Source organism: Uloborus diversus, chromosome 10, assembly GCF_026930045.1.
Source record: "Uloborus diversus isolate 005 chromosome 10, Udiv.v.3.1, whole genome shotgun sequence".
Classification (NCBI taxonomy): Eukaryota; Metazoa; Arthropoda; class Arachnida; order Araneae; family Uloboridae; genus Uloborus; species Uloborus diversus.
The window spans coordinates 47,969,621-47,984,316 of NC_072740.1; the positions used below are offsets into that span (position 1 = coordinate 47,969,621).

Here is a 14,696-nt window from a genome sequence, read left to right on the forward strand (position 1 = left end):
TAAAGGATTAAGGTTAGAGAAAAAATAAAAGTGGTCGAGCGCACTCATCCGTTGAATCTGTATGGAATGACCCAGATGTGTAACAAAGGCAAGACACTCAGATTGTAGTCCTCATCGAAATAAACCCGTGCAATATAAAATAATTATATGTAAATATATTGGATGTTGTGATAAAATTCTTTTTCCTCAAAACCCACTTGACTAAAAAGTTAAAAAAAACATATATTTCAGAGCAATGGAATCTGCTGACAAAATCACAAAAAAGAACGAAAAATAATAGAATAAATTGTGCTTTAGTAATTTTTTTTTCCCTTCTTCTGAAAACAATGACTTGCAGCTTTCTGGAGCTAAAAATGTGGGCAAATATATTAAAGAAGACAAAAAAAGTACAAATGTTTTTAATTTCAGGAAGATTAGAATAGCTTTTCGAGAACAAAAATGATTTCTAAGTTATGTACTCATTTAGTTTTCTTTGTTTATAGAATGCCTTATTCCAGCAGAAGTGTGCTTTAAAAATCAGGGCAATTCATCCTAGGGGGAGCCAATTGTTGTCCTAAGAATAGACGCATGTAGTTTGAAGGATATCTTTTGGACAATTAATATAGTCCATTTGATGTACTGTGGATGAACCATAAATTTTGTCCGAAAGATAGCCCAAAGGTGAATGAATGTTGTCATCTGGACGTCCTGAGGATGTTGTCTTAAAAACGTCCTGAAAATCACAAAATGCTTTAGTCCTCGGGAGAGCCGCTCATCCAAGTCAGACATCCTTCTGATCATCTGAGGATGCATAATTAGTGGACATTCACTGGTCCCTGGGATGTCCTAGAATCACTGCGGGATAAAATTTAAACGTCCTGAGGATACCTATTATTTTGAAGATGCACTGAAATTACATTATTCGGACGGCCTGAGGAGGACCAAGTTGTGCTGTCTGGGCAGTATCTCTCAACTTAGCATTGTCACCACCTTCATCTTCCTCATTGGAATCCGAGTACCTGAAAGGCAACAAAAAAAAAAAAAGGTAATTTCCTTTCTCATGTAAGTTTATGACTTCCACAAGTTTCTCGAGTATGAGATAAACTTTTTTGACATTTTGACTGCAATGTATGGTGATGAAATGCAGAATGCAACTTCACTGAAACCAATTCTTGAGCTATTCAAAATGTGCTAAAAGTAGATTTTGACCTCTCTAATGAACTAGGAATGCTTCGTTCTAACCCCCCCTCTCCTGATAGCAACTAAGAAATTCCAAAAAACACCTTTTTAGAGAACTTGGATTCTTATCCGCCTCCTGCAATGACAGGGGCACATGCATGACTTGCCTCAACCCTTTGACCTTGCATGTGACACCTTAGCTTCCCAAGGTCCAAAAAAAAGGCCTCCTTTTAGTGAACTTTTTTGAGATTCAAAACAGGGAGTGCTAGAGAGGAACATGTTTGGACTCACAAGATAATAAATTTTAATCCCTTATTCTGGTTTAGTTCCACTTTGACTAACAAGAGAAAACTGATCTGTGTACGGACTAAATGTTCTCTTGCTTTTCCTTTGTTGTCTCTCTCTCTTTTTGGGTTTTCTCTAACATAAATTCCTATATATTTGTCAATGATGAGTTATACGATTTGCCGGTCCTTGTGAGAGGTTTCAGTGGTCTTTCTCAGAGGTATTTTAACATTGGGTATATACGGGGTAAAATCTATTCCTCAGAAAAGTGGTCGTTAATGGAGGTGGTGTCTATATAGAGGTGGTTGTTCATAGAAGTTTCACTATTTTCAAATACTTTTTTCTCTTATTCTGCAAATTATTCTAAACCTTCTAGTGAAAAAATATTTGTGATATCATGAAAATTGCCAAAGTTATAAATATTTTGCTTTACCTATGTCATTAGCGCAACACTTCTTGGAAAAGCAAAAATGTTTTTAAATACATTTTCAAAAATTAATGTCTCAAAAAGTATTCAAGATATCAAAAAAAAAAAAAAAATCACAAGGTTAATTGTGATGGTAAATGGAACAAATGAAAAAAAAAAAAAAAATCATTGAAATTTGAGACCATGGGTTTCATTTTCATTTGTGGCTAGATGATTTGATATGGAATGACCCATATGGTATTTCAATACACAATCAAATTCTCCAAAAACTATGAAACTGTTTTTTCACTTTGTTTCTAAATTATAACCATTCAAATTTTGAACATTTTCAAAAATGACTATTTTTGACCACTCATTACTTAAAAAGGGGAAGCAGCATCCACATGAAATTTGCCATGGAAAGTATTCTATATATAATGTTTACAATTTGTGATTTTCATTCTGTTATTCAAATTTGTCTATGAGCTAGACTTGGAACTGCAGAAATGATCATCAACTGTGAAGGGTTTTGTAAGGCATAATTCACACTAAAATGCACTGAAAAACACTAGAACACTGTTATTGATATTTTTAAATTACTTCACTTCAATGTTTTATGATTTATTTACTGAGGCATTTATAGTGGGTGGAGGGATTATTCATGAAGATGATAGGAAGTGGCATTATGTCATTTTGTCTTCATGAATAATCCCTCCACCCTCTCTAAATGTTTCTGTAAATAAATCATAAAGATTAATTTTGAAATGTAAATAAGTGTGCAAATGCTCACATATTTTCTAATGCTCTTCAAATTTCTAATGCTTCCTAATGCTTTTCAATGTGAAATAAGACTAACAAGGTTCTTCAAGGTTGATAATAATTTCTGCGATTTCAAGATTTCTCTCTATTTCATAGACCAATTTCAGTAACAGAAGGAAATTCACAGATTGTAAACATTACATGTAGATGTATTTCCTTGACAAATTTCATGTGAAAGTTAGATCCCCTTTTTAAGTTACAAGCTGTTAAATATAGTGTCTTATGAAAAATTTTCAAACTTTGAATGGTTATAATTTAGAAACTAAGAGAAAAAACAGTCGGATATTTTTCTTAAGCTTAAAAGCTATTATGATTCTTGTATTATTTTGAAACAACTGATTAAGATGTGAATTGTAAGATATGTATACAAAGAAAATATTAAAAAATTGCCTCGTGATTTAGAACTGGAAAGTACACTGGTGGGTAATTGCTAGGGACGGATTCCAATGGGTTATGTAGCGAGTAAAAAAGTAAGTGTAATTCGATGGTAAGTGAAATAAACTTATGCCTTAACTCTAGAGCATTGCAATGACGATAATTTATTGTGCCCTGAAATCCAGAAGGTGTTGAAAAGTGTTTAAAGGACCAAACAGTCATTTTGGGCTGAATACATAAAAGTGAATAAATGAAATTACCGTCCCCAGGCATTCCACCATTAGATATCAATATGGGATATGGCCACCACAGAGAGCGATGCAAGCTTTCACACGTCATGTGATGTTTCACACAAGATTATCCAGCAGCTGTTGGGGTAATTTATTCCATTCTTCTGTCAGTCAGGGTAAGGGTGTCCTTGCTTATTGGAGGGGGTTGTTTACCAGCAAGTCTGTTCCAAAAAGCATCCCAAATATTTTCAATATGATTCAGATCTATAGAACATGGTGCTGGCCACCTGATTGGTTGAATATTTTAAGTGAGCTAGACACTCCTGGACTGCGATTGTTAAAGACATGTTACGTTGCCATCCAAGAAAACAAATTTATTGCCTACAGCGCCACAGAATAAGAGAACATGAGGCAGTAGAACAACATTAATGCATCAGTAGCTGTCATAGTCTTGTTTGGAAGCAGAAGAGTGACATACAGCCATTGATCATAATCTTACCCATACCATGACACAACTTGCAGGATACTAGTCCTTTTCTTTTATGTTTGCCGGCTTGTATGCTGTACAACTCGCATGCCAGGTTAGTTGTTGTCTACAATTAGACAACAGACTGAGCCTGCTTTCATCTGAGAATAGTACACAAGCTCCGTCGACTTCTCTCCAATAGGGATGATGAAGACATCATTACAAACAAGGAAAACACCGACTTGTAGACAATGGGATGTACAAATCAAACAGACGGGTGTATAGTCTTACTGCATTCAAATGTCTGGCTACAGTTTTTCGGGATATTTGCTTGCTAGTAGCAGCAGGAACTCACTGCCTCACCTTTGCTACACAACCTTTGCTACCTCAGTAGCTGTGTTGCGCAGGTTTGAAATAATTTCCAAACTATCGAAACAACCCTGTGGCTGATGTCGAACTCCCTGGCAACACCTAACTTTTTCTGCCCTTCTTTGATGTTGCCAATGGCAGGGCCACCCATAAAATCATCTAAGGGATGTCAGAAAGACATACCAAAAAAATGCAAGTTCATCTATTGTTTCTTTCCCGTAAAACGTTGCTTTTCAACAACAATGGTCATCAAACGCCCAATCCTTTATCACTATCGGATTGGCCCCAACGCCTTATCAGCACTATCATGTAACCAGCAACGTCATGAGTCTAACATTTGCATACTCACAAGACGTTTTACTGTGTCCCAAACTTATGCTTATTTCCATATTTCCTTACCTTCCATTTTGTGGTTGCTAACCCTGCTATTGCTATTCGCCCTTAGCAATTGTCCATCATTGTATAAAAACTGACCCATATGCAATGAGGGTTAAATTGGGATTATACTGTACTATACAAATTACAGCAAATTTTTAACTTCTTCTGAAAAAAATTCAAGCTAAAAAAGTAAGAATTTCTTTTCAATGGAAGGATTTTTCCAAAAGTAAGAAAAATGGGATGCAAATGAGCCCTGCATATATCAAAATAATTTTGGTACAACAACAAATTCCTGACTGTCTATCATTTTGTAAATAAACTGCTCACGAAAGATTATTTGAAAAAAATAGGAGAAAAAAGTAAGAAAGGCTAAAAATTCAAAAATTAAAATTGATTTTTAAATCTAGGTAACTAAGTGGTGCCAAATGCCTGTCTTCAATCTTTTTGCTTTACTTTGATTTCTTACTGTTGTCTATCATCCATGTTTCGAATAAATAGACAAAAAAAAAAAAGAAGGATATATATTGAATGTTATAGAAAGAAACATTAAAATGAATTACATGGATTAAATAAATATTTACAAACATTATCCATGCACTATCAATAGAATACATACTTTGCCTACCTTTAGTAGAGTGCGGCAGCTTTATCACACAATGCTGAAGTTGACAGCAACTCATAAGAATGCTTTTGCATAGCCAGGAAGGGACATTTGGTAAACTAAAATACAATGATGAAATTAAAGTTTCTATGTACTTTGTTTGAGGAAAATGTTTTAATATTTGCACACTAAACTTTATAATTATATACAGTATAACTTTGATTTAATGATACCCGATTTAACGATTTCCTCATTTTAATGATACATTTCACTAGTACAGATTTAATTGCACTGAATGTATGTTCTCCTTGATTCAAAGTATCCCTGGTTTATGTTAAATTTCTTCTTGTCAAGTTTTTTTTTACCATTTATTAAAAAATGCACCAGTTTTATACTCAAGCAGATCAGTTTGAAATAAGCATGCATAGAATGTCAGAGTCCTTTTTACAAGCTTATTTTATTCAAATGGTAAATCATAGGATACATGGGGAAAAACTTTTTTCAACTAATCTTTTGCGGCACCCCCCTAAAATGTGCCAATAGACTACAAAATGTGATTTGCAAAGTTTCAAGTCATTTCGATGATATTAACACATGCCGCAAAGAGGGTAAAGTTACGAAAAACAGTAATTTTTACCAAAAAATTGTAGTTTTTCATCTATAAAACCAAAACTATTCATTCTAGAAACTTCGTTCTGGTCTCATTTTAAAGGGAATTTTATTCTCTTTAAGTCTAATTTCATCTAAATTCTTGTAAAAATTTATTGAACATTATTCAGGATTTTTCAAGTCAGGTCGTAGCTAATATCCTCAAAATCGCGTAAAAAGAACAAATCATTATAATATAAATTGTATTGCTTCTTTTAGTTAATTATTGTAACCCCTTACAATGTTAAGCTATCAGAGCAAAAACAGCAATATTATCAGAAATAAATGCAGTGAAATCCCGTTACAACGAATACTGATACAACGAAATATCTGTTTCAACAAAAGAAATTTTCAGCTCCGATTTGATTTCCATTACGTTGCTTGAATTTCATTACTACTAAAACCTCGTTACGACGAAGAAAATTTCTGGTAATTTGAAGTTTGTTGTAACAGGATTTCACTGTACTATAGTTATGTCTCTAAAACTCAAAGCTAAAACAAATATCTGCATGTAAAACTTATGAAATTAGCTGTAGAGGCCATAAATACGGAACGTTGCTTTCCTCCTCGGTGGTCAGCGCTCCAGTCCTGTAAGGGTTTTCAACCCTAAAGAGAAAGAAAAAACTACGATTCCCAGGATAGTAGCCTGTGTTCTTAGACGAGGACTTGTTAGGGCTTTCCTTAAAATGACAGTCATTTTATGGCTCCTTTCTGCAGTACAAACTCGCGTTTTGTGAGTACAGTTTGTTACAGAAAAAGTTTTTGTATTTAGCTTGTTGCTACCACATCTTAGAAGTTGGTTTGAAAGGAGTTTTGATTTGCAAAGTAGGTACATCAACTAGTACCTAGTATTTTTCAAGAATTTCAGGATGAATGATAGATAAGAAGCAATTCAAAGCAAGTATAGAAGAATAAAAACAAAATAAACAATCAAGGTGAAATTCCAAGCTTTCTTTTTGAGAAATAAAAACAGTAGCAGCTTAAGGATGCCTATAAGAAGTTTATTCCACTTTGCTTAACTTATTTATGGAGTCTTTTTCCAAACAATATTACTTTTCGAGTACCTGGCGCTATTCATCACACAGGATGAATGGAAAAGGCCATATGACGTAGTGAAAAGCAAAGGGATGCAAGTTGACTTCTTAAAGTTTCTTATAAAATGCATTTAAAGTGCAGATCCTAGGTAGATTTTCACTGAACTGTTTTTCTAAATCATGCTATATAACAGCCCCTACCAGAGCTACTAGTACCATCAAGACTTTAAAATGGTGCAATAATGCTGTTTGTAAAATGAGAAATTTTGATCATTAAGTTGTGCACAATTATAAAGCATGAACAAATTTGAGTGTTATCACACATCTACTCTTTATTCTTTCACACACACACTAAATTCTAGAACTGTCAAAGCATGATACACTCACTCACTAGACAGTACATCATTGTAATCCAGTAGATGTAGCTTCAACAATCTGTTTGTACACTATCTTGCCTTAAGCAGTACTCAATAATTCACAAATTTCTCTGAAAACAAAATATATGACTTGTTAAAATATAAAATAATTAGTGAAAACAATTATTGCAAATAGTATGCATCATTTCTTTTCAGGAGCAATACATATATTTGAAACCCCATATTATAACTCAATATTGATCCATTGTGTATATTATTATTTGTTTTATGTATTGTATGTATATACAGGATGTTCCGTTTTAATTTGCAAGACCTTTATTTTTGCAACCGTTAGTTCTAGATGTATACTTCCAATTGCAAAAATGTTCAAAATCAGATGCAGAGTTAAGATATAGAAAGTTTGAAGCACAAAACAAAAAAAAAAAAAAAAAGTCAAAAAATATACAAAATTTAACTTTATATCAGGGCCCTAGGTCCCCTCAATAGTATTTATAGAAATAATCTCCATTGAAAACTATTACTGACACAAAAAACGAGATACTTGTGCAACCAAAATGCAAGGAGATATTCCAGTTCAAAGTTTTACAGGACCATACAGAAGATGAGAATGGAACTTATCGCCCTTTCAGAAGAATGACAGGTCGTCAAAGTAAGAAAAACAAGGTATTTATATTTTTCATTGCTATTCAAAAATAAATGCAAATGTTTTGCCATAATATGCAAACACACATTGCAAAACCTTGAACAAGATGAAAATTCACACTTTATACACAGATATAATTTTAAACATTTGTTAACTGCAACATTTTTCCCCAAAGGTGTTATTGATGGCAAGTGTAAAGCGGTGTATGTCAAAAAACAATACATTTCATATCTCAGTGAATACTGGTTGTACTAGTTTCAAACTTTTTGTGTTGGAATTATTTTTCATGGGGAATATTTCCTTAAACATAAGTTAAGAGACCTGGGGCCCATATAAAAAATTATTATTTTTTTCTTTGACTAATTTTTATTTTCTCTTCAAATTTTCAGTATCTCAACTCTGCATCTGATTTTGAACATTTTTTGCAATTGGAAGTATCATCTAGCACTAACGGTTGCGAAAATAAAGGTCTTGCAGGTTGAAATCTCTCTCTCTCTCTCTCTCTCTCTCTATATATATATATATATATATATATGCAAGCCAAATATTAAACAATTTATATAAAATAATGATGAGAAAAAGGAAAATTGCAAGCAGATATTTAATAGGAAAAGACAAAGTATGAATCCAGAGCTCATCAGCCATGGAGGATTCAATAAATATGGTCAAAGGACCAAAAAATTTAACTATGAACTAAAAGAGAGTGTCTAAGCTCCAGTGTATGCAATATAGAGTAATATTGGGCAAAATGCACCACATGTTAAACTTGGTGCATGCTGAAAATGAAGGAAAATCAGAATCTTTCATAAAACATGGAAAAGGCAAAACAAAAGGAGGAAAGGTTTAAAAAACAATAGAAAAGGTCAGAGTTCACACAAAAGCAGGAAAAATCTCACCTCTGCAGTTACAGCAGAGTGACCAAATGTGTGAGCAACTCTCATTTGCGGACAGCTGTCCTGCATCATACAAGAATTTTGAGTGGCTGCCAGTAATTCAATATAGCCGTAAAAATGGAGGCGACACGGAAGTAATAAAATTTCATCAGTAACAATGCACACAAGACACTAGCATGTTCAGAAAGAATACATGAATACAATGACCATTACTTAATTAAAACATTTCATTTTAATACTCTTACAAAATCCAACTTTAGTGACATTAAATAAAAACCAGTTATTTTGAATGTTTTCATCATTGTAATGAGAGCTTTTACTATTTTCTTTTCATTTTTGTTCATTAATCTGAAGCGTCATTAACAAATGCCTACTAGGATTAAAACCAATCGTCTTTGGAGTGGGCTCTTAAGAATCTTATGTCCTTATATGTAACTTTTAAAAAAAAGTGGCCTTTTAGTTAATTTTTATCTTTGCCATTAAAGGATGAATTTTATGCCTCATTGCTAACGGGGCCTTTCTGAGGGACTTCAAAGAATTGAATCTCTTTCTTCCATAGCATTTCAGGAAATACCATATACGGTAAAAATCTTCATTAGCTGAAATTAGAGATTTTTTGCTTTAAAATGTTTAGGATTTTTTTTCTCTTCCAACTATGAAAAAAGCACAAGACTTTCTCAAGAATTTGTGACATTCACAGCAGCATCGCACAGTTTCTGCTATTGGGCCTGTGATATTTAAGTGCCTAGCACAAAGTGTGAATTGCTCAGTTAGAACACATCCATAGCTTTGCCTGCTAGAATAGCAAAACAGCTTACTCCGTTGATTGTAACAACAATCAAATCTCTATTATTTCCTTTTAAATTGATAGACTGATGCACATTACATTACTAACACATTGTTTTTTTTTTTTTTTTTTGTCTTTTGTTTTTTTAAATTTAATCACTACACTTAGTTCTTATGGAAAATAGTTTTGGTCTTATGGGGACTAGTTTTGTCCCTTTCCTTTTGTTTTATTTTTGGCACATGATATTGTCAGTTTTTAAATGCTTGTTGTTTTTTGTTTTTTTCTTGAAAACATTTACCAAGTTCTTACTTATTGGTATTTGGCAATTACATAGGACCAAAACCTTTTTTTTTTCTTTTTGCATCTTTCCTCTTCTGAAAACCAGAATTCAAAAGAGCAGCTACAATGCCACAGCTTTCATGTCCACATGTGGCATACAAAACACAATATCCATTTACACTGAAAATGCAACCTTCTTTTTACTTCAAGGGTAAGGCAAATTTAGTTAGTTTTTGGAACATGAAGCTTCTTAATCAAATTGTAGATCACATATAGACCAAGTTCTATAATGTAACAGTTTCAAATGAAGTTTCACTGCAAATCATACTAAACTGGGAGAATTGTTAGTAAAATTCGAGACAAACTTCATTTTTGCAAATTTGTTCTGAAAGTGAAAAATTTAAAAGCAAAGTTTGCTTTGCTTTTTTTCCTTGATGAAGACAGATGATGAACAATGAGTTAGATACCAAATCACTTGTTAAAAACCTCTCATGTTGTCCAAATGGACCTTCCTAATGAACAATAAATATTCTTAGTTTCTACAAGTATTAAATTCTTTTCTTCATTTGAAAATATTTCTTGAGCATTAAACTTAGCTTGAAAATAACCTATATGCATTATATTTAAAGTAACAGTTAACTAATGAGCAAAATTTAGAGGTCACCATCAGCCACAGAGCAATTATTGAAAAAAGTGGTGATGAAAAATTGATCATTCAATGGTCATCTGATTGCCCCCTCAAAAAATAAATTTACTAAAAGATTACAAAGGTATTAAGTAATTAGCAAAATATTTTCTTCCAAAATCAAGCTGCAGTCATTGTGCTTTAATTTATTAAAATATAATATTTACATTAAGTAATGTATTTAGGCATACTAATTTGAATAAATTTTTAAAATGCATAATTTTACATTTTTATTTTAAAAAATTGATAATATTTTTAAAATGTAGAGATTAATGAAATTGATACGACCTGCAACTAAAGAAGTTTCGAAGCCTTGGCTTTCACAGTTAACCATTCGAAGGTCAGATTAAAAAAATATAATATGAGTTAAATTTCTTGAAATCGGGGTGCCTATTTTATGACGCACAGGCAATACATTTATTGAGTAAAACATTTTGCTTATGCAACATAAAATAACTTTGTAAATTCATTAAAAATTGTAAATTTTAAAGTATGATTTGATGAAATGCCTTTATTGTGATATCAGTGAAACCCTAATTTTATGTTCCCTGAATCTACATTTTCCCCTGCATTTCATTTTACCCTCAGGTCGCAGTTTTTCTGTATACCAATAATGTTAATTTAACCCTGATTGTAAATTCGTTATTTGTGAATTTCCTGCATTTTAAGTTTCTCCTGGGAAGTAAAGAGAAAGAAACGAATGTTCTAAAATAAGTTTCAAATCATTTGTGATTTTTTAATGATGATTCACAATGTAAAGTTAATAGTTATGACAACAGAAATGCTACTGATCCACCCATAGCCCACTTTATAGATTTTTTGTCTGCCAATCAAGAAGAACAAGAAGAACTGGAAGCACAACCCCTCCCTTCTTTCAATATTGCACTGAAGAGCTTAAAAATAGTAAAAGACTATTTTCTTCCTCATAAAGAACAGGAAAAAAAATTTCAAAGTATTCCAATCCTGGAAGATTCTGCATTTACTTCGAACTCAATGACTAAAAAACAATCCACTATTATGGACTTTTTTCAACCTGAATGCCTGAAATGCAAATAAATGTGTTAAAATGATCTAAAATTGTATGTATGATAATGTTCTTATCGTAAAATATATATCTTATAGTTTGAAAGAGTCATTTTTACTACCTTTAGTTTTTTTCTATTTTATTTTTGCTTTTTATGTATTTCCCATATTTTATGCTTTTTTAACCCAGTTTCGTGAGAAATGTAAAATTGGGGTTACACTGCATTTAACTTTACAAAGTAACAACAAGTTTGTAAAATGCTGACACTGAACTTTAAAACTATGATTGCTTTATCGTAAATTTAGTGGAGAAAATAATAAGTGGAGGGGCAAAGAGGACATATGCATCCCTGTAAGATATTGTCATATGATTACAGAAAGCAATGAGTATATTGAATGAGTATATAAGCAAAATGTACTACTTCACTTCAACCCACATGCACTTGACTGATAGTGAAAAATACAAAAAAGCTAAATATTAACTAAGTGAATACTGCATCGAATATTAGAAGGTCCCAATTATTATATAAAACGTTAATAACAAGAAATAAATAATTTGATAATATCAAAACATTTTTTGACTTACTATTTGAGTATCAATTTTTGAAAATTGCTTGTATTGTCATATGCTTTGATTTTCAGAGGGATTTTTTTCTTGAGTGGAATAGACTACATATGTTACAACATAGTTAAAATATTTCTAGATAAGTGGCGTTAAAAGTGGAGTAAATATTTTGACATTTCACTTTGCCCCACAGTCCCCTATAGATAAAAAATGAATGGTTAGAAAAGGCTAAGTTGCAAAATGTTACTTTCATGAAAATGTGCTCCTGACATTATTTAACACCAAATGTTTGATGGAAATCATCAAATATTGTTTTATTATATGTTTCTTTCTATAATTATAAGTTCAAATTGATGCTATTTTTTAGTGGTGAAAACATAAAAGAAAAAAAGAGCTGCGTTGCCTAGCATCTAAAAGACAATTAAAGTAGGATATAATTAAAACTTTAGTTTCATCTTACATAGATATACTCAGGCTTTAACAACTTTTTATGTTGCAAGGTTTTTCTTTTCTTTTCTTTTTTTTATGTTCAAAGATAATTGATATTTATCCACTTTACAATGAATATTTTACTGATTTTGCTAGTGTGAATGTTTGTTCTCAAGATACTCCATTATTCTTAAAATATTTTGTAATTTTTATTATTCTATAAAGAAATTCCACAGTTCACATTAAAGAAACAAAGTGGAAAATTTTTGTACAGTGTGTCATTTATTAATTCATGAAATGGCATTTTTGATCTAACTTGAAACCAGGTTCTAACTGATTTTTTTTTTTGTAACAAATGGCTTTCTTTATAAGGTAACAGAACATAAGATGCAAAACAATGTCATGACTGGTTTACGTGCCTATCCTCAAACCTAAAACAAGAAGAATTTGAAAAGTTATTTCGAAACGATATTTAAAGATTGCTAAAATATGCAAACCTACTTTAAAAACTCATTTTCTTGAAATTAGTTACATGTAAAATCCTAGTCAAACCCATGTTATGACAACATGTTCTTGTACTAAAACTACTCCATACCACGGGTGCAGAATATGTCCAATCCGGCGATCTAGGATCAGGGGAAATTTTAGTCCTTTGGGGAAATTTTGCAGATTCAATGCAAAACATTCTGCAAGACTGAAAAATTTTACCGAAAAATGTTTACTGTATTCCTTCTTCCATGTTATCAACTTTTCCTTTTTGCACCCATACGTAGATTGTTTTTCATTTGTGTAGCCAATCGCTACTTTGTATACAATGGATCGTAGGTGCTTATGTAATGCAATTTCTCTTTTGGACGTGCATGCGCATAATGTATTTTCCCCCGAGAGGGTTGCTGCAATGTTTAGCACTCGTCTTTTGCCTCAATGCTTTTTTCGTAACTTGTGACCTGTATTGTTGGCATGCACGGCGGGACCGTGGTAACCCTTCGTGATGCTCTCTCACGTGTATTTAGAGTAATGCTTGTTGCAACGATCTTATTCTCAGCGTCGTGTAATGCTCTTAGGAGAATGTGTGCATGTTGATGAATATAATTTTTAAATAAATTTTCCTAGTTCTTTACATATTATAATTTATTGCCTTGTAAAAGTATACAATGTCAATGTTTAATAGCAACCTCTCACACATTCTCTAAGCACGGGGTGGAATGGCATAGAGAAAAAAAAAACAAGGGAGTCAGTATTACTTGCAACTGCTAATGTGAAAGCATCTTTGAATGCAGGCCAAAATCAACCTGTTGAACTGTATAATTCAAAAAGGTCATTGAATGATGATGAAAATCACCTTGATAAACCGAGTACTAAATTAAAGAAAGTAGACTTGCAACATAAACCAGCTGTTGAAATTTCCCCTAGTTCTTCCCAAAATACTGATTTTGTTGAAATTGATATAATGATACAAGCATCAATAACCAACTCTCTTCAATAAATCAGGCATTTTTGTCTCTAAATAAAAACGTTGGTGTAATTCTCCAAAAAAAATAAAAGTAAACATTTCAAGCAAGAATCAACTTCTGTCAAGACTCTAGAGATAGAGGAGGTTTGAAGCAAAACTCAAACTTATAAGAGTTAGCAAATCTGTAACACAAATATGTGCTCTAATGCCATGCATTCCAGAAGAAGCATAAATGATAGAATGCACATCATGAGTAACAAATTATAAAAATGTGCCTAAAGATGTGGCAGTTTTGAAAACAAGTTCATTTTGGTCAATTATCGTAGCCAGAAGGGCAACAATTGATTGAAGAAAATCAAAGCAAAAAATTTCAAAATTTCAAAGGCATTTCAAAATTTCAAGGAAAAAGAAATCCATGAAGAAAAGATTGAGCTAAAAGTTGGTAGAACAGCTTACACTGCTATTAAAGGTAGCGGCAGCAAGTTTTTTGTAAGGCTACTAAGCATGAATGAATTAAATAATGCAGATATTGGTGAACTGAAGCATTCTAGGGAATTTTTTAGCACATTTAGAAAAAATATTTTTTTTTAACTATGAAATCAAAAGTTGTAGATTTTTTTATGTTCTATTAATTAAGTGACCAATCAACTACCTTTAATTTCTATTAAAGCTGACAAAATAAGAAAACAATACAGAAATTATCAAATTACTTGTCTGATTACGTTAGTTGATGGTGCTCAGAGGTGTATTGCAATAGATATTTCTCCCTCTGGCACTTCTCACAATGAAGATG

General features: G+C 32.3%; 1 long non-coding RNA gene across 4 annotated transcripts in view; it reads right to left on the reverse strand.

The window, feature by feature from the left end:
- Window positions 1-395: 395 nt before the first annotated feature.
- The window catches only part of LOC129231514 (uncharacterized), a 37,545-nt gene continuing 23,244 nt past the window's right edge, over window positions 396-14,696 (reverse strand). For 2 of the 4 annotated variants that reach the window (XR_008581259.1, XR_008581262.1), the window contains exons 4-6: window positions 7,161-7,256; window positions 5,112-5,206; window positions 396-998 (exon numbers count right to left, since the gene is read on the reverse strand). This is a non-coding gene — a long non-coding RNA (uncharacterized LOC129231514). Of the gene's footprint in view, window positions 999-5,102; window positions 5,207-7,156; window positions 7,257-14,696 lie in introns of all 4 variants that reach the window. The other 2 variants (XR_008581260.1, XR_008581261.1) reach the window with 2 other exon arrangements.